Source organism: Onychostoma macrolepis, chromosome 03, assembly GCF_012432095.1.
Source record: "Onychostoma macrolepis isolate SWU-2019 chromosome 03, ASM1243209v1, whole genome shotgun sequence".
Taxonomy (NCBI): domain Eukaryota; kingdom Metazoa; phylum Chordata; class Actinopteri; order Cypriniformes; family Cyprinidae; genus Onychostoma; species Onychostoma macrolepis.
In genome coordinates, this window is record NC_081157.1 from 49,587,936 (window position 1) to 49,607,623 (window position 19,688).

At 36.2% G+C, this 19,688-nt stretch overlaps 1 protein-coding gene across 1 annotated transcript in view; it reads left to right on the forward strand.

Moving 5' to 3' along the window:
* The first annotated feature begins 579 nt into the window (after positions 1 to 579).
* LOC131536091 (gastrula zinc finger protein XlCGF57.1-like) overlaps positions 580 to 19,688 on the forward strand; it is a 77,646-nt gene continuing 58,537 nt past the window's right edge. Inside the window, exons 1-4 of the mRNA XM_058768779.1 lie at positions 580 to 3,578; positions 4,535 to 4,602; positions 4,753 to 4,796; positions 11,163 to 11,390. The gene's annotated coding sequence lies outside the window, so the exon portion shown is untranslated. The remainder of the gene's footprint in view (positions 3,579 to 4,534; positions 4,603 to 4,752; positions 4,797 to 11,162; positions 11,391 to 19,688) is intronic.

Below are 19,688 nucleotides of genomic sequence, written 5' to 3' on the forward strand. Positions count from 1 at the left end.
TTTTTTAATTATTTTCCCCAACATTCGTTTAATTTATTTAATTATTTATTTTCTCGCACATTTAATTATTTATATATTTATTTATACAGGAATATGTGGATTTATATATTTATTTATATATTTATTTGCACATTTATTTATTTATTTATATATTTATTTATGTATTATTTTGTGGATTTATTTGCGTATTTATTTATTTATTGTTTTTGCAGGTTTGGTCCTCCATATCTGTAGGCCTATCTCTGCTAAATGAATTTAACATACGTTTGTTTATTTTAAGTTTCTTTTCTTTTCTTTTTTTTTTGGGGTTCTTTTTATTTAAACTATATTGTTACTAAATGTGAAAATGTGTAAAAGTAATGTGTCAAGGACTTGATATTGAATTCTGTAATTTAAAAATTCAATAAAAAAAAAAGTAAAAAAAAAAGAACCATTGCATCTTACAGCAAAAAAAAAAAAAATAAATAAATAAATATATATATATATATATATATATATATATATATATATATATATATATATATATATATCGCAATGTTTTAATAATTTAAATTTTTCGCAATGTTTTTTATTTATTTATTTATTTATTTATTTTTTGCACAACAATATCCGGGTGACGGCGCTACCGCCAATTAGCTACTACTTCCTCTGGAGTCGTTGAGTACAACATGTTCTCACTCCCAACTCGTCACATATTGAAGCTTGGTCAGGATCCCTTTGTCGTCATGTTTTAACTCACTGGGTACCCCTTTGTCGTCATGTTTTAACTCACTGGGTACCCCTTTGGCGTCATGTTTTAACTTGCAGGGATTCTCATAGACTTCTGACCGGAACCGGCGGCGTTGACATTTGACCTGCAGGAAAGCAGACCGCAGTGTGTACGGGACTCGAGACTATGATAAATAGGAATAAAAAAGAAAAGGCTGCAATTAGTCACGGCAGGGCGAGTCGATTGGCGTCCCCCAGGTCATATTTAACGGATTTTTTATTTTAAAAACCACTCGTTGCCTGATATCAAAGTGCGTCTGTGAAACAGGTTCAGCGGTGACTTTAACAACGCTCCAGCGAGCAACAGCAGTAGTGTATTCCTCGTAATGCTGGTGTGTTTGTCGAGGCTTCTTGATGATGATAAACATATTTAATGTGGTGTGATTATGTTTGGTTAATCAGTGATTAATCAGCGCAATGCGATGCAATCAACCTATTATTTATTTATCTATTTATTTATTTATGTATTTGTTGGTTTGTTTGATTGATTGATTGATTATTTATTATTTATTATTTTTATTTATTTATTAATAAGTCAATCAATCAGTGGTGCTGACGTCATTGTAAGGCGCGATCCCAAGGTCCACTGCGATTTCCCGCTTGGTAAGTAGACCAGTTAATTAATACAGATGGGAACACTCCTTAAATTTATGGTACAAAAACTGTATAATCAGGTCAAAAAGTTGTGTTTAGACCCTTAAGAATTGCAAGGTAGCAGTTTCGTGATGCAGTAAATGACAGCAGATATTATAAAAATATAACGTGCTGCACCAAATGTGTAGTCGGCTAGCTTAAGTTAGCTAATGATTAAATTCAAGCTTGTTTATTTTTTTTCACATATAATCATGCAGGATAATATCATAGGAGATTGTATGATTTGTAATTATGATGTGTGTTCAGTTACCCATATTACAGTAAGTTAGCTCGATCACAACATTATAGCCATTTATAAATGTTCAGATGAAGAACAGTGTTGCCAGATTGGTGTGTTTTCCAGTAACTGATCAAAATCCACACAAAATTATATAGTAAACACACAAATCTTACCAATAATAAACTATACAAATTAATTCATAACTACAACAATAACATTTGCTCATCAAATGGCATAATAAAGCAAATTAAGTGTTCTCTCATTTTCCATGTCTGTCATTTGCCTTAAAGAAATAAAAGAGTACAACAGAAATATCAAAATGCCACCCGTCCAAGCCCATTTTATTCCACGTAGTACAACTCAAAACTGCCCAATCTGCCAACACTGACGAAGAAAATATTGGTAAAAATGTAAGGAGTTCAATATTTTTTTTCCCTCTCTTATCAGGTCCTTCAAATTTGCCAGCTTCCAACATTCTCCTTTATTTTAACCTCCCTCCACACACACACACACACACACACACACACACACACACACAAACCAAAGGCACTTTTAAGAGCCACGTCTGTCTTGTTAACCTGTACTTGTCTCTCTGTAGCTCGCTCTGTCTCTTTCTCTATTTACATTGTTCTATCTGTCCATCTTTCTGTTTCTCTCAATAGGTCCTACAAAAACTATATTTTAACACATTGTCTGTTTTTTTGTTTTTGTGTATATTTCTTCTTTATATGTCTTGTCAAGTTATGACGAGGCCCAAATTCCGGCCCTGCCCATCTTGCCAGACTCCTAATCAGGCAAGCAGGAAAAGTTGTTATGTCTGCTTTGGAAGTCTGTCCACTAAACAAAAAATAAATGACAAAGTGGTGTCACTGGATAGCCAGTGGGGGCAATCTGTCAAGAAAAGCAGAAATGTTGGGCGCATAATTGATTCTGCCCGTATTGCAGTAAGTAAATTGCTAATTTTTCATAAGTGTTATTTGAAGTGTAACTGAAAGCCCATGTTTGTCACATAGTAAATATCATAGACTGCTGTTTGCAGTATGATGTGGCCTTTATAAACTTAGTCTTATGTCATACAAGGAAGACTCTTTGTCTTTAAATTGTGTTCAAGAGAAACAATAAGTTGTGTTCTCTGTCAAATAATGAGTCAGTCATGTTGGCAATGGTAGAAACTGAAAGAGTACCTCTGGCCTTATCTGAAATTGAACTTTGATTGTATTAAATTTAATCTTTTTTTTTTTTTAAGTCCATTAAATGACCTTAAAATAAAATTGCTTTATACAGTACTAATGTATCTAATAATTCAGTGGGTTTAACTAATGTGTAGTAACTGCATTTGGTCATTTCAGGTGCGGAAACTTGAGGCAGTGGGTTACAAGCCCATTTTATTTATTGGAAAACAAAATAAAAAGGTTTCAAATAAGTGGGTTGCAGACATAATTACCCATCTGCACCCCACTCCTGTCACAAGACATTTTTTGGAGAAGATGCGAAGGGCTTATGAATTTATCTTGACTAAGGGTAAGTCAGGAGCAGCGCAGTGGTTCCATTCTGGAGCCGGAGAGCCTCGCCGTGGAGCAGCCGGAGAATCTCACAAAGGAGTCCGAGACTGTATTTATACTCAACCTTGTTTCTCTGTCTTCCCCACACTCTCCAACTTCTCTCTCTCCTCCATCTTCTACTACTTTTACAGCTGTTCTTCCTCCACAGTCTTCTCCACCTCCACCTCCACTGCCATGCTCTAAGTCTTTGCAACAGAGGAAGAAAAGGACAAAAACCTCAATCTGTTCACCAGCACCTTCTGCCACCTCTGTCTCTCCCCCATCTCTTATCCCCACAGATCTCTCCCTTCCACAATCTTGTCCTCCACCTGCTGCCTCTTCCATCTCCCAGTCCTTGAGTCAGGAGGGGCCAAATGTGAAGAAGAAAAGAAAGGGTAAGTTTTGTTTTGCCGTGGGATATACCTTAATACACACAATTAATATAATTTGCTCTCAGACAAAGTTGACTTTAGGCAAATTAAATTTATTCGGGTTATCAGGTCATTGGTAGCCATAGCCAATGCACAGTGTTTTGTGCTTTAGTTATTTAGCTGTGTTTAAGTTGACAGAGTCCAAGGGCTGAGGTTAATGTCAATCACTGACTTAAAGGTGCAGTAGGAGATCTAACTTTAGGAAAATGCTAACTTTAGCCTGATAGCACTGAAAGCGAGCGTACCACCCTCCCTGCAAATTGCTGTCCAAAGCCATGGCCCCTGAACACATGAACGTACACAGGTCAGACGATCAGAGACAACATTACTACAATACATCACATGTCATTAACTGGTGAGAAAACTTCATAGTAAAAGTACTACAGTACCAGGAAGGAAGGTCAGGTTGTTTGCTTGCCGTTCTCGCTCTGTCTGCGTAGCGTACGTGAACGCGCCTGATGACGTATCTCCTGTCTGCACAAACCGGGTGTGCAGAGGTATGCAAATACATGTTGACAGGCAGGTAGGAAAGCCAATAGAAACACTTGGAACGAGCGTTTTGATTGGACGTACATTTCTTGGGCCTACGCCTTCCACAGATTATATAAATACATATTAAATACATTTAGACCACTTAACTTAATGATTGCTATCGGGATGTGAAGAGACTTTCAACTAGCATAACAATAAATATTTCTGAAGACAATCACTTTTTGCACCTTTAAGCTAGGAGGGCTTTTGGAGACCCAGCCCAGTACATTTAGCTTGATCCACAAAAAGCAGGGACAAAGTCACTTGGACACAAGTGGACAGGACCACAGATCACCTCACAAGTGAAATGACAACTAATAACTTGAGATTCAACTACAAAGCATGACACTCATTGCTTAATAAACTTTCCTTGTTTTTTGATCATTAAGGTTGCTGAAAATGTAGTAGACAGAAGATCTTCCTGTTTGATAAAATAACTGGGGAAAGAATAAATGAGGTAAAATGTCTTTTATTGGGCTAATTGCTTGTCTTGGTGACTGATTCTGGCCTTTAAAGATAATAAAACAATATGTTATGCCCTATCCAGTAATTACTTAAACAGCTCAAATAATAATTACTGTGTGTGTGTGTGTGTGTGTGTGTGTAGGGAAAAGCAGAATTGAAAGTCCACTGGTTGCCTTGCACTGTGTGGTAAGTCGTGTTTTATTAACTCTTTCATTCCATTATAATGCTGAGTAGTCTATTCCGTGACCAATATGATATAGGCAAAGTTAAAATGGTGTCTTGCAAGCAGCATAGAAGTTTCTGTTATTGATGTCTGTGGCAAGAGAAGGGGTGATGGTCAGTAGTCTGGACTGAAACTCAGAGAGTGTGACTGAATTTCAAATTCTTGAAAGAATATACCATTATTTTTTATAGAAAAAGGAGAACAATCTGCCTCCTTGTATGGATTTAGATATCTAGTTAGAGCCCAAAATTTTGTGATTGAAGTGGACACAATGGATTATGGGAGCTGGATAATTCAGTGCTTTCAAAGTAATTAATACAATTTTAAAAATAGTTGACAGGCAGCCAGTGTATTGATAATAAAATGTGGCTGATGTGACCATATTTTTGGTTTTAATTAAGTACTACATACACAACTAGCTGAAGCTTATTTATTGAGCAGGACATTTACCCAATAATGCATTAGTAGTGAATCATGAAGGCATAAAATCATTTTTAAGCATCTGAAACATTAAAAAAAGCAATATTTCTAAGATGGAAAATGCTGTTCTACATGTGATTTTCAACGGACCGATTGCAGTCAAACGAGATCTGTGGTCTCAATTGTGCTAGATGATGTAACAATACATCCATCAAGACACAAATTAATAAACTTGCATCTTATTTTTTGAGGTTTTGGACCAATAATTGTTTCCAGTAGTGTCTTGCAATGAAGACTATAGAACACTGACATTAGTGGTAAAATGCATGAGGAAGATTAGGGCAATGAGAAAGAGAAGAGCAGTATTAAATATGAAGAAGGGGAGAACAATGATGAATGGCAGTGGGAGCAAGATGCAGTCACTATCTTTATCCCCGAGTCTGTAGAACTGACAGATCTGCTTGGAATGCAACGTGAAAACATGCTGAAATATTAAAACTTGTTCAGTATTCTGCAACTTATTCTGCAAGTCATAGCCCCTTTCCAGCTAATCCAATAATGTTTTTTAATAAATGTCAGTGAACTCACTAAATTAAACCCAACAATGATCTTTATTTTTGTTCTGTGTTCTAATGATATGTTTCGCTTATGATACTTACAGTAGCAAAACTTGGGATGACACATGGGAGCCTGCCAGCGAGTTCCAGCATTTCTTGCCAGTGTCTCCAAATCCCAGCCGTCTTTCACCATGACGCTGGAACTCGCTGGCAGGCTCCCATGTGTCATCCCAAGTTTTGCTACTGTAAGTAATATCAAAACTTTAATGAAGAACAGCAAGCAAAACAACAACACACACAGAACTGAAGTGTGCTTGACGAGTCCAGGTGTTCAGGGTGAGGAGACTGTAGTCTCCTCATAATTTTTATTACCATATAAGGTAATAAAAATATTTTGCTGTAGTCTCCTCACCCTGAACACCTGGACTCGTCAAGCACACTTCAGTTCTGTGTGTGTTGTTGTTGTTGTTTTGCTTGCTGTTCTTCATTAAAGTTTTTGCACAGTGCATACACTCTTTTAGTATTTTTTTTAAAAAGTTGTAATTTTAAACACCTTTTGCATTTGTCATGAACTGCGTAACAGCCAGGTAGGGTAGCATGGAGAGGGCCTGCTACAAACACGCTGTTTGTTATAATGGCATGCCCAAAGATATTATTTTTAAAGATTTTTGCAGTGCAATTTTAGTATTGCATTGATGCAAACTCCTCACCTGTAGGTGACAACTCATTTTTTTGAGAGCAAACTGAGAAAGTGATCCAATGAGAAAGTGTTTTTATTATATTTTAATATTCAGTTATGAAAAGTTAGACTGGTCTTATTTGTTTTGGAAAAGAAAGGCTGATAACCACTTGGCAACTGCTACCAAGTTTTGTATAGTATTTTCTTGTGTGTCTAAAAAGGGTAATATTTTCTGTAATTGAGGTTAGAGATGTGGAAACGGTGAAGAGAGAGAAGGCAAACATTTTGCATATTAGGTCTAATCATCCAATATTGTCTTAAATAACCTGCATAGCACTTCATCTTTTATAACATGGCTTTTGACCAAATATATTCAGTCTTGATTTTTGTAAACTGTTGCAAAAATATATTTGTTTGTTTGTTTTTTTGGTGTAAAATTACAGTTTGGACATATAAGGTAATAAAAATATTTATAAAAATACCTGGAAGTATCTACATATGAGCATGTAAAACAAATATCTTTAAAAAAAATTCCTTGTGGAGCATGACCCCGGTTCTCACCTTTTTACCCCTTTTACCTGTTTGCATCTGTTTATAGGTAAGTTTACATTAACTGTCTGTCTGTTATGCCAAACATGAATAAATACCATAAAACAAATATAATAACAATATATTTGTTGTTACATATTTCTTTCCATTTTGTCTAAAATATAATACATTTATTAATAAGAATGATTATTTAAATTTTTATATTTCACTAAAACTGATTGCTTTTATTTGCGTAAAATTTTATAATGAACTGTTATTTTTATGTCTTTAATATCAAGTATCTAGGTGAGAGAGGATACTGTACTACATCTGTCTACATTTGTCTTTTTTCTACGTTTTACATATTGATACATTTTGGGAAAGGATTATATATTCGTATATATATATATATGTATATATATTGTGTATATATATATACGCAGAAATTAAACATTTTGAAATAGATTATTATTTTTATTTCTTATACTGTACACAGCTGTCACAGTTAGTTACCCTCCGGTTCATACCATGGAAATCATTAGGCCCTTGCTTTGAAAAAAAAGATTAGCCAGGTTAGCCCCAAATAGGAATCTATAACTATAAAAATATATTTTTATTTTTAGTGAGAAGAAACAAATATTTAACTAACCTTCTGGTATAACCCACCTTCAGCCGGAAGATCCCGTAATGACCATATTAGGACAAGTAAGTGTGACGTTTTGACACGCTGTGGCTGGACTAACTTTTAGGCAAAAATGCAGTGTGCTTCATGTTGCAAACTATGTTTTATTGACATTATGACTTCAGTAATAATGTCATTGAACAATGACGGATTGCTATGTTGCAAGAAATGACCCATTCACCGAAATCCTAACCCTAACCCTACAGCGCAAGTAGGGAACTACAATTTACAGTGCCATGTCCCATCGATAGAGTGACAGAGGCTTATGGGTAACGTAGTTTAATAACCTTTTAGTAATTAAATTAAGTAAATACTATATTTAATTAACAAAGGGATATCTAAATATGTTCATTGTGCAAATCTTTACGATATATTTGAGAGCCAGTTCGAAATTTGGTATTTTACTAAGAACACTTTTTAAAACACTTTTTTACGAACTTTCTATAAATGTGAGAAAATTGTGTCCAACATTATTTATTAAACATAGGATAAGTAGTTGTCCTGCTGTTTTTCCCTTTGATATGCTCATTGGACTTTGAGTTACAGCCATTTGAAATGTGCCGTTTTTTCCTCTTCCAGGGGGCACTTCTGGTCCCCTGGGGGTGAAAGGGCAATAAAATCTATACAGATGTACTATCTTTGTCATGGACAACAAACTGTTGTCACATTTATGCCTGAACATTTTTATTGATTTCTGCACCTTTCTGTATTTACAACATGCGTTTGTTAGGTTTTGATGGTGCTGTGAGACTCTGAAAACAGAATACAGAAATACAGTAAAAATGTACACAAAAAAAGCTAAAAGTAACATGTCTAGGCAACATATTATTTCTTTATATATCATTCATTTTCCTTTAGCAAAATGGCAATGGGTGAACTTGCATGTAGTGTTGGGAAATAATGATTCTTCATCATGATTTTTTTGTTGTTGTTTTTTTTGTCATGCTTGTCTATGTCCCTATTATAAGCTGCTTATTCCATGTCTCCAAACAGGTTTCAATTGTTATACAGCACCCTACACTAGGACACAGGCATGTGGCCACAGTTGTTTTTCCTCAGCCCAGGGCTGAAGACCAAAAATGATCATATTTCGTTTAATTATTATTACTCATGATTATTTAGTCTTGTTGTTGGTTGAGGTGGAGCTCATTTGGAACTATTTTGTAGACAACTGTATCTAATGATCATTGTCAATATGAGTTAATCTGCTAATTATTTTCTCTATCACTCAACTGATTGTTTGGTTTGTAAAAATTATGGAAATAGTGAGAAATTACACATTACCCAAAAATATATCATCACAAATACTGTGAACAGTTGAAACCTCAAAATAAAAAAAATAAAAAAAATACATAGCAATTAAGCAACTAAAAAAATGCAAATCTTACAATTTTCTAAGCTGGAACCATGACATTTTTTTCCATTAAAATGATCAACTTAACCATCCCCATTTCTTGCATTGTTTGGTGTGGCCTCTGAAAACACCCTTCTCAACACAAGAGAAATGAACATGTTGGCCTTCGGCTCTCTTTTGGCTGGGAGCAGAGGTGGACAGTAATGAAGTATATTTACTTGAGTATTGTACTTAAGTACACTTTTTGAGTATCTGTACTTTACTTGAGTATTATTTTTTCTGGAAACTTGCGACTTTAACTTCACTACATTTGAAAGACAAATATCGTACTTTTTACTCAACTACATTTATATCAAGGTGCCCAAGTAGAAAGTCGGTATATGTAGCAGTGTTTACAGTGCGTGCATTTTCAGATTCACTGAACCCTTTTTTTATGCGAAAATCCGGCCTGCGATCTGCCAGGACCTTCCTGTGTTTCCAAGTGTTACAGTATTTCTAAGCCTGCAGTTTTCCGCCTAGCTTTGAATGGACATGTGGATGATTTATTTACGCAAATCTGGCAACCTCGGGATCTTTTCCACTAAACTAAACTAATGTAAACGTCCGCGCTACTGTACAGCTAAAAAGTAAAACTTTTGTAGTAAAACTTCAGTAACCACAAATTTACCATATACAGTGATAGGCTAATATATCTGTCAAAAATCACTGCCCTCACTTTACTAATTAATATATATATATATATATATATATAAACTTAGGCCTACTGGTAAATTGCTGCTAAAAACTGGTCAGGGAAGTATATAAATCTGAACATTATTTTATTGTCAAAACACTGCACATAAATACATATATATATATTTATTTATTTATTTTTTTGCAAACAAATGATCAAAAAGTACGCTGGAATCTAAACTGGGAATCAATAAGAATTGAAATCAATAAGCAGAATCAGAATCTGAATGGATAACATTCAAACAATGCCCAACCGTAGCCACATGTTGTGAAGTTCACTGATTTCTGAGCATTTTATGAACACTGATCAGTTGATGGCAAAATTCAAAAAGATGGTTATTTGGTGCAACCTTCACACCCATGACCATACTTAGAGAGTATGATCCAGTTTTCTGAAAAGACTAAAGAAAGACTAAAGAAAACAAAAGATTTGTTTTCTTTTCAATGTTTGCTTTGTTTGCCTAAAATGAACCATATCATAGACTTCAATATCTCTTTGAAAAAGAACTTAGTAACTTTTAAACAAGTATTAAAATGAGTTCAATGTAGATGTAGGAGTGTTAAATAAAAAAAAATAAAGATGATCATCTTCATTCAGTTGTTCCATTTCTATAGGTTTGGTAACACAAAAGCTCTTAATTCCTAAGATAACACAAGCTAATCAGTGTATTCAGTAGGTTGCATTAGTGGCATATGGTATTGTAAGTATACAACAATGCAACAATAAAACAATGCATTTACTTTTTACTTTTGATACTCAAGTACTTTTAAAAACATGTACTTCCGTACTTTCACTTAAGTAAAAATCTGTCTTTACAACTTTCACTTGTAGTGGAGTAGTATTTGACCAGTGGTATCTGTACTTTCACTCAAGTAAGGAAGTTGTGTACTTTGTCCGCCTCTGGCTGGGAGACTGATGTTGTTTAAATGGAAGGACCCTATTCCACCGACACAGCCACTGGATAAGAGAAGTCATGGGTCATCTTAAGCTATAGAAAATCAGACAAACATTCAGAGGGTCTATTGGGACATTTTATAAGATCTGGCAGCCTTTTTTAACTTTTGTGGAGGAGATGGAAGCACACAACATGGCAATGTAAAAGAAAGGGAACCTTTATTATACCTTTACTTCATGCTTTTTATTTTCTCTTTACGGAGGGGGAGGGGTACTGTATAATGTGAAAACAAATTTGAAAAAAACCTTGAACAAAATGATCAACTTATAAATCAACAAATTGGCTAATTATTTTGGCTGTACTTATACTGTGAATATAAACTACTGAGTAGTTTTATTTATACCAAAATGCCATATTTTACAATCTCTTCATGAGCTGCAAGTTCAGTAAAAAGTTTTTTTTCTTCTTCTTTGAACTGTAGCCTAGCACAACTACACAGTGGCATGAGAAGAAACAAATCATCTGGTGAGGTGACCGTGATTTTGCCAAGTAGGATGTGATCCTGGATTAACACGCTTTGTTGGTCCTGGATCAACATTTCAATCAACCAATCACAACCCTCTGATGTCATCAGTGTGTGCCGACCCAACATCGTCAATCCATTTTTGAATCTTTCCCTCCTTTTTTCATGCAGACAGACCCCAAAGAGGTAAGTTATTCTGTATATCTTCCTTTTTTCAGCTTCCTTGTTACTCAAAATGTAATATTATAAGTGTATTTATTACATTTAAAACATACATGAAATTGAATACTTACATGAGTGTAATGCTACACTGAACAACTGCATTCAACATGTGTGCAGTTTAGCTAATGTGCAAGTATTTCCCCCGCCTTTGTGACCAAAAGTAGCTGTGTGTGCGCAGTAAAATGAACGTAGGTGTGTATGCGCGAATAAAAAGTCAATTCATAGATTTTTTTTTTTTTTATTTACGGTCATAAAAAGCTTGAGGGTGGGGGAGGGGTAACCGCGATATGGCTTGTGGTTGTTACCTTTCAAAAGGCTGTGATTTAATTAAACGTGCACCCTGTTTCATAGTAACAACGTTGCACTATTGCTATTGCTCGGTCTACAGGCAGAGAAATCCGTGCAACCCAAGTCATCCAAGGTGTGGGAGCAGGGGCGGCGTTTGCGTATGGCAGTTGCCATACTCTAGCCCAGTCAGGTGCTGTGAAAAATTATCCAAACTTGAGTCGCTTATAATTCGTTTTATTATTTTAAATCAGAGAGTTTTAAAAATAGTAAACCAATGATAAGCATTAAAATAACTTGTCAGTAAAACTGTAACGCCATTGGATCATCGAGCTCTCAGCGAGACCTCGTAACTTCACCCGCCTCCGTTCAGATTGACGCGCGCACAGCCTGGAGAAGATGAGATCTCTGCTTTTTCGCAATGCAAGGGTGAATAAATAATTTGTGTTTGAATAGTACAGCGTTTTCTTTACTCAAACACTATGTCAGTAAAGGATAATGTTTTTGTGTGTTTGAAGAGTGGAGAAGAATTAGTTATTTGCTGTCTATATCGTTTTAAATATCCTGTGCATTATGTGCATAAGCGCTTAATTTGAGATTTTGGCCAAGTGTATTAAACGACAAGAAAAAACTAAGCGCCCATATAGCTACAATCAAAGTTATATAACCTGTAAAAGTTGATGAAAGCATAATGCACTTGCTGCTTCAGATAACAGTTACAGCCGTTCTAATGACAAACAAAACACTCCATCTCCGTCATTCTCTGGTCAAAAACATTATTAACTCCATTTGAGCTTGATTTTCATATAATGTTAAGTGCAAGTGTCTGATACAATACCAACGCTAACGACGCAGTGTTGTTAAATTATTTAATTTTTTGCACTCCCCCCCCCCCCAAAAAAAAAGTCTATATATTTGGCAGATGTAAAGCGTGTGTATGTTTTTTGTGTTAGTCCATTTTTATTTTATTATTATTATAACAGCTCAGGGATGTTCAAGGAGCAACATGTTTGTGCACTTTCTAAAGATTTTAGTTCTGTTTTTGAATAAAGGGTTGGAAATGAATGCTTTTCTTTTTTTTCTTTTTTTAATCCGATTCATCGATTAATCGAAAAAATAATCGACAGATTAATCGATTATTAAAATAATCGTTAGTTGCAGCCCTAGTCTAAATTCACTAATGTTGATCCAGGACCGTCATAATCAATACAGTCTAAATTCACTAATGTTGATCCAGGACCGTCATAATCAATACAGTCTAAATTCACCAATGTTGATCCTGGACCTTCATAATCAATAAAGTCTAAATTCACTAATGTTGATCCAGGACCGTCATAATCAATACAGTTTAAATTAATCAATGTTGATCCTGGACCGTCATAATCAATACACTCTAAATTCACTAATGTTGATCCAGGACCGTCATAATCAATACAGTTTAAATTCACTAATGTTGATCCTGGACCGTCATAATCAATACAGTTTAAATTAATCAATGTTGATCCTGGACCATCATAATCAATACAGTCTAAATTCACCAATGTTGATCCTGGACCGTCATAATCAATACAGTTTAAATTAATCAATGTTTAATCAATACAGTCTAAATTCACTAATGTTGATCCTGGACCGTCATAATCAATACAGTTTAAATTAATCAATGTTTAATCAATACAGTCTAAATTCACTAATGTTGATCCAGGACCGTCATAATCAATACAGTCTAAATTCACTAATGTTGATCCTGGACCGTCATAATCAATACAGTTTAAATTAATCAATGTTGATCCTGGACCGTCATAATCAATACAGTTTAAATTAATCAATGTTGATCCTGGACCGTCATAATCAATACAGTCTAAATTCACTAATGTTGATCCTGGACCTTCATAATCAATACAGTTTAAATTAATCAATGTTGATCCTGGACCGTCATAATCAATACAGTTTAAATTAATCAATGTTGATCCAGGACCGTCATAATCAATACAGTTTAAATTAATCAATGTTTAATCAATACAGTCTAAATTCACCAATGTTGATCCTGGACCGTCATAATCAATACAGTTTAAATTAATCAATGTTTAATCAATACAGTCTAAATTCACTAATGTTGATCCTGGACCGTCATAATCAATACAGTTTAAATTAATCAATGTTTAATCAATACAGTCTAAATTCACCAATGTTGATCCTGGACCGTCATAATCAATACAGTTTAAATTAATCAATGTTTAATCAATACAGTCTAAATTCACTAATGTTGATCCTGGACCGTCATAATCAATACAGTTTAAATTAATCAATGTTTAATCAATACAGTCTAAATTCACTAATGTTGATCCAGGACCGTCATAATCAATACAGTCTAAATTCACTAATGTTGATCCTGGACCGTCATAATCAATACAGTTTAAATTAATCAATGTTGATCCTGGACCGTCATAATCAATACAGTTTAAATTAATCAATGTTGATCCAGGACCGTCATAATCAATACAGTTTAAATTAATCAATGTTGATCCTGGACCGTCATAATCAATACAGTTTAAATTCACTAATGTTGATCCTGGACCGTCATAATCAATACAGTTTAAATTTATCAATGTTGATCCTGGACTGTCATAATCAATACAGTCTAAATTCACTAATGTTGATCCTGGACCGTCATAATCAATACAGTTTAAATTAATCAATGTTGATCCTGGACCATAATCAATACAGTTTAAATTCACCAATGTTGATCCTGGACCGTCATAATCAATACAGTTTAAATTAATCAATGTTTAATCAATACAGTCTAAATTCACTAATGTTGATCCAGGACCGTCATAATCAATACAGTCTAAATTCACTAATGTTGATCCTGGACCGTCATAATCAATACAGTTTAAATTAATCAATGTTGATCCTGGACCGTCATAATCAATACAGTCTAAATTAATCAATGTTGATCCAGGACCGTCATAATCAATACAGTTTAAATTAATCAATGTTGATCCTGGACCGTCATAATCAATACAGTTTAAATGTATCAATGTTGATCCTGGACTGTCATAATCAATACAGTCTAAATTCACTAATGTTGATCCTGGACCGTCATAATCAATACAGTTTAAATTAATCAATGTTGATCCTGGACCGTCATAATCAATACAGTTTAAATTAATCAATGTTGATCCTGGACCATCATAATCAATAGTTTAAATTAATCAATGTTGATCCTGGACTGTCATAATCAATACAGTTTAAATTAATCAGTGTTGATCCTGGACCGTCATAATCAATACAGTCTAAATTCACTAATGTTGATCCTGGACCGTCATAATCAATACAGTTTAAATTAATCAATGTTGATCCTGGACCGTCATAATCAATACAGTTTAAATTAATCAATGTTGATCCTGGACCGTCATAATCAATACAGTCTAAATTCACCAATGTTGATCCTGGACCGTCATAATCAATACAGTTTAAATTAATCAATGTTGATCCAGGACCGTCATAATCAATACAGTTTAAATTAATCAATGTTGATCCTGGACCATCATAATCAATACAGTTTAAATTAATCAATGTTGATCCTGGACCGTCATAATCAGTACAGTTTAAATTAATCAATGTTTAATCAATACAGTTTAAATTAATCAGTGTTGATCCTGGACTGTCATAATCAATACAGTTTAAATTAATCAATGTTTAATCAATACAGTCTAAATTCACTAATGTTGATCCAGGACCGCCATAATCAATACAGTTTAAATTCACTAATGTTGATCCTGGACCGTCATAATCAGTACAGTTTAAATTCACTAATGTTGATCCTGGACTGTCATAATCAATACAGTTTAAATTAATCAGTGTTGATCCTGGACCTTCATAATCAATACAGTTTAAATTTATCAATGTTGATCCAGGACCGTCATAATCAGTACAGTTTAAATTCACTAATGTTGATCCAGGACCGCCATAATCAATACAGTTTAAATTAATCAATGTTGATCCTGGACCGTCATAATCAATACAGTTTAAATTAATCAATGTTGATCCTGGACCGTCATAATCAATACAGTCTAAATTCACCAATGTTGATCCTGGACCGTCATAATCAATACAGTTTAAATTAATCAATGTTGATCCAGGACCGTCATAATCAATACAGTTTAAATTAATCAATGTTGATCCTGGACCATCATAATCAAAACAACAGAAAAATACAGCTCCGGGTAACCAGTGACAGACACCACAAGTTTCTCATCCATTATTGCAGTCTCTGGTCTTTCTAAGCAACAGTAAACTTTCGTCACCACAACGGAAGGCCCGCCTCTCCTTTCATTCGATTGGACAATGGAAAGAAACGCAATGACGGGGAGTGCTTTTCTGCTTAGTGTTGCTTTTTTTTTTTTCAACTTCAGGCGCTCAGGACAAAAACACGAGGCGCAGCAGGCTTCGAAAACGCAAGGCGCCCGGGGCGCATAAACAGCGTGCAGAACGCTCACTGCCAACAGAAAACAATTAAAAAAGGCGCCTCTCACTGCAAAAAATGTGTTCGGTGTGATTGGGCCCTAAAGATCTGGCGCCACCTGCTGGACGCTCCGTGGATTTTAATTCGCCTGAGATTTTTATTATTATTATTATTATTTTACTTCTATTTTTCATTTACCTTTATTTATTGTGGCTACATTATATTTGCACAAATCTCGGGCAGATTATGCTTACTTGTTAAAACTGAAATATGTAGAACTATATAGAATAAACACTTTATTGTCCCTGTAATAAGTAATCGACGTGTTCCTAGGAACAACATTGTGATTAGCCAATCAGATTTGAAGAAACAGTTTATAGTTTTTGTGAAGTTTAGGCTTACAATCAGTGTTTGGTGCTTGTGCATCAGTATCATTCATCTATCATTAAATCTGATTTTAGGTATTACATTTACATTTAGTCATTTTGCAGACGCTTTTATCCAAAGCGACTTACAATTTGGGGAACACATGAAGCGATTCATCTTGAAGAGGCAATTCGACAAAGGAAGTGCTTGTAACACCAAGTCTCAGGCATTGTTTAAATAAGTACAAGCTAGCAAGGGAAGGAATAAGTAAGGAGAAGGATTTTTTTTTTTTTTTTTTTATGTGTAGGTTGAAGTCAAGTAGTGTCGAAAGAGATGAGTTTTCAGCTGTTGCTTGAAGATTGACAGGGATCCAGTACTCCGAATATGGGTGGGAAGATCATTCCACCAGCCAGGAATGGTGAACGAGAATGTTCTGGAGAGTGATTTTGAGCCTCTTTGTGATGGTACCACGAGGCGCCGCTCACTAGCAGATCTCAGATTTCTGGAGGATGTAGATTCTTAATAGTGAGTGCATGTAGGCGGGTGCTGAGCCTGTGGTTGTTCTATGAGCAAGCATCAGTGTCTTGAACTTGATGCGAGCTGCGATTGGTAGCCAATGCAATGAGATAAAGAGAGGTGTAACATGGGCTCTTTTGGGTTCCTTGAAGACCAGTCGTGCCGCCGCATTCTGAATCATTTGTAGAGGTTTGACTGTGTTTGATGGAAGTCCAGCCAGAAGAGCATTGCAGTAGTCCAGCCTAGAAATGACAAGGGCCTGGACAAGAAGTTGTGCAGCATGCTCCGTCAGAAAGGGCCTGATCTTTCTGATGTTGTGTAGTGCAAACCTGCAAGATCGAGCAGTCTTTGCAATGTGGTCTTTGAAGGTCAGCTGGTCATCAAAGATTACACCAAGATTTCTGACCGAAGTTGATGGGGTAATTGTTGATGAACCTAACTGGATCGTGATGTCATGCTGTAGAGTTGGAGCGGCAGGAAAGACAAGAAGCTCAGTCTTTGCCAGGTTGAGCTGGAGGTGATGTTCTTTCATCCATGCCGAGATGTCTGCCAGGCAACCTGAGATCCTTGCAGCTACCGTTGGATCATCTGGTTGAAAAGAGAGATAGAGCTGTGTGTCATCAGCATAGCAGTGGTAGGAGAATCCATGTGCCTGTATGATGGGACCCAGTGATGTAGTGTATGTGGAGAAGAGGAGGGTCCAAGAACCGATCCCTGAGGAACCCCAGTGACCAGTGTATGTGCTTTGGATACCTCCCCTCCCCAGGCCACCCTGAAAGACCTACCAGTGAGATAGGATTCAAACCAGCGAAGTGGAATTCCAGCGATGCCCAGTGATGAGAGAGTGGAGAGGAGTATCTGATGATTGACAGTGTCAAACGCGGCAGATAGATCCAGCAGAATGAGGACTGATGATTTGGAATGGGCTTTTGCAATTCGCAGGGCTTCAGTGACCGAGAGAAGTGCAGTCTCAGTTGAATGGCCACTCCTGAAACCTGACTGTTTAGCGTCCAGTTTGTCGTTCTGTGAAAGAAACAATGAGACCTGGTTGAAGACAACACGTTCAAGTGTTTTCGCTATGAATGGAAGGAGAGAGACAGGTCTATAGTTTTCTATAAGAGAAGTGTTTAATGTAGGTTTTTTGAGCAGTGGGGTTACCCGAGCCTGCTTGAACGCAGTGGGGAAGATGCCTGTGAGGAGGGATGTGTTGATGATGTGTGTGAGTGTCGGTAAGAGCGTGGGAGAGATTGCTTGCAGAAGGTGCGAGGGGATTGGGTCAAGAGGACATGTTGTAGGATGGTTGGAGAGGAGAAGTTTGGATACTTCAGCCTCCGTCAGGGGACAGAAGGAGAAAATTGGAGGTTTAGCAGTGGAAGTGGTTGGTTGGGGGTCCTGTGTGCGTGGAGGTGAGAACTGATCACTGATCGATCTAGTTTTGTCTGTAAAAAAAGTATTACTCACGGGTAAGGTTAGGTTTAGGTGTAGAGATTAAATTTTTGGATTAAAATGTTGTTCCAGGGTCAACAAAAGATGTTGACCTAGGAACATGTCGAACTCAGCAATATCAGGATGTGCGTTCATGACCCCTTTAAGTCGAAAGTTATGCTGGGTTCACGCTGCATGATTTTAGCCCTGATTTTCACTTGCTGATAATTTGGTGGAAATTGCCAACAACTGGCCAAAATCTGAGCTAAATTGGTGCTTGTTCATGCGTGTGACAATCATGTAGTGTGTGTTATCAAAGACCCACTCAGATACAGGGCAAGGGAAAGTTCAGGAGAGGGGTCATTGATCTGTTGTGAAGCGTAGTTTATAGATAAGGCAGAGTTGTTGGCGATTCTTCCTGTTGAGAAGTTGTGTAATGTGTGACCCCCCGTCACCGATCAGTCATGTAGTATACACACAACAGCAACTAGATTGTACTCCAGACAGTCATGCAGTGTGAGAAGAGCAGCGATCTGACGACTTTGAAAATCATGAAGCGTGAACCCGGTATTGCATGCAGCTGATAATGTTGTATAAAAGCAATATGAGAGTGTAAGTGTTGCTGTAGAGCTGGATATCGGTCATGTGGTCATCACGGGCCAATCACAGCAGTACTGATATTCAGATCAGCAGCACTCTTACTCATGTGATCTGGATTAAATATTGGAAACATGACGAAAGCAGGGAGGTCCGGACCTACAGCTACAGGAGTAACATTTACTAACTACTAGGGGTGTCACGTTTCGATACAATTTCGGTACAACAGGGGGAAAAAAAATCTACTACGCTCAGTTTCTTTTCATTTATTTTGAACAGACAGTAGTGCAAATTAAAAAAAATTTCCATCTAGATGTGAAAATACTAAATATTACTACATGTTATATATATAAAATCTGTTTTGTTTTCATTGTGAGTGTACACAAATAAAAGCAGACCTTTATACAGAGATTATTAATAAGACAATAAGTGTTTAAAGTTGATTCTGCTGGTATAAGGGAACAGTTGAAGTGATCGCGCCGGAGCGCACGCGTGCACACACACACACAACCCATCAGTTCCAGCATTGCTAACTTGACAGCGCAGTTGGTACTTTATCAAAATAAAATACAGTGAGCCAAACATCAGCGCGCGCCTCTGTGTCACCG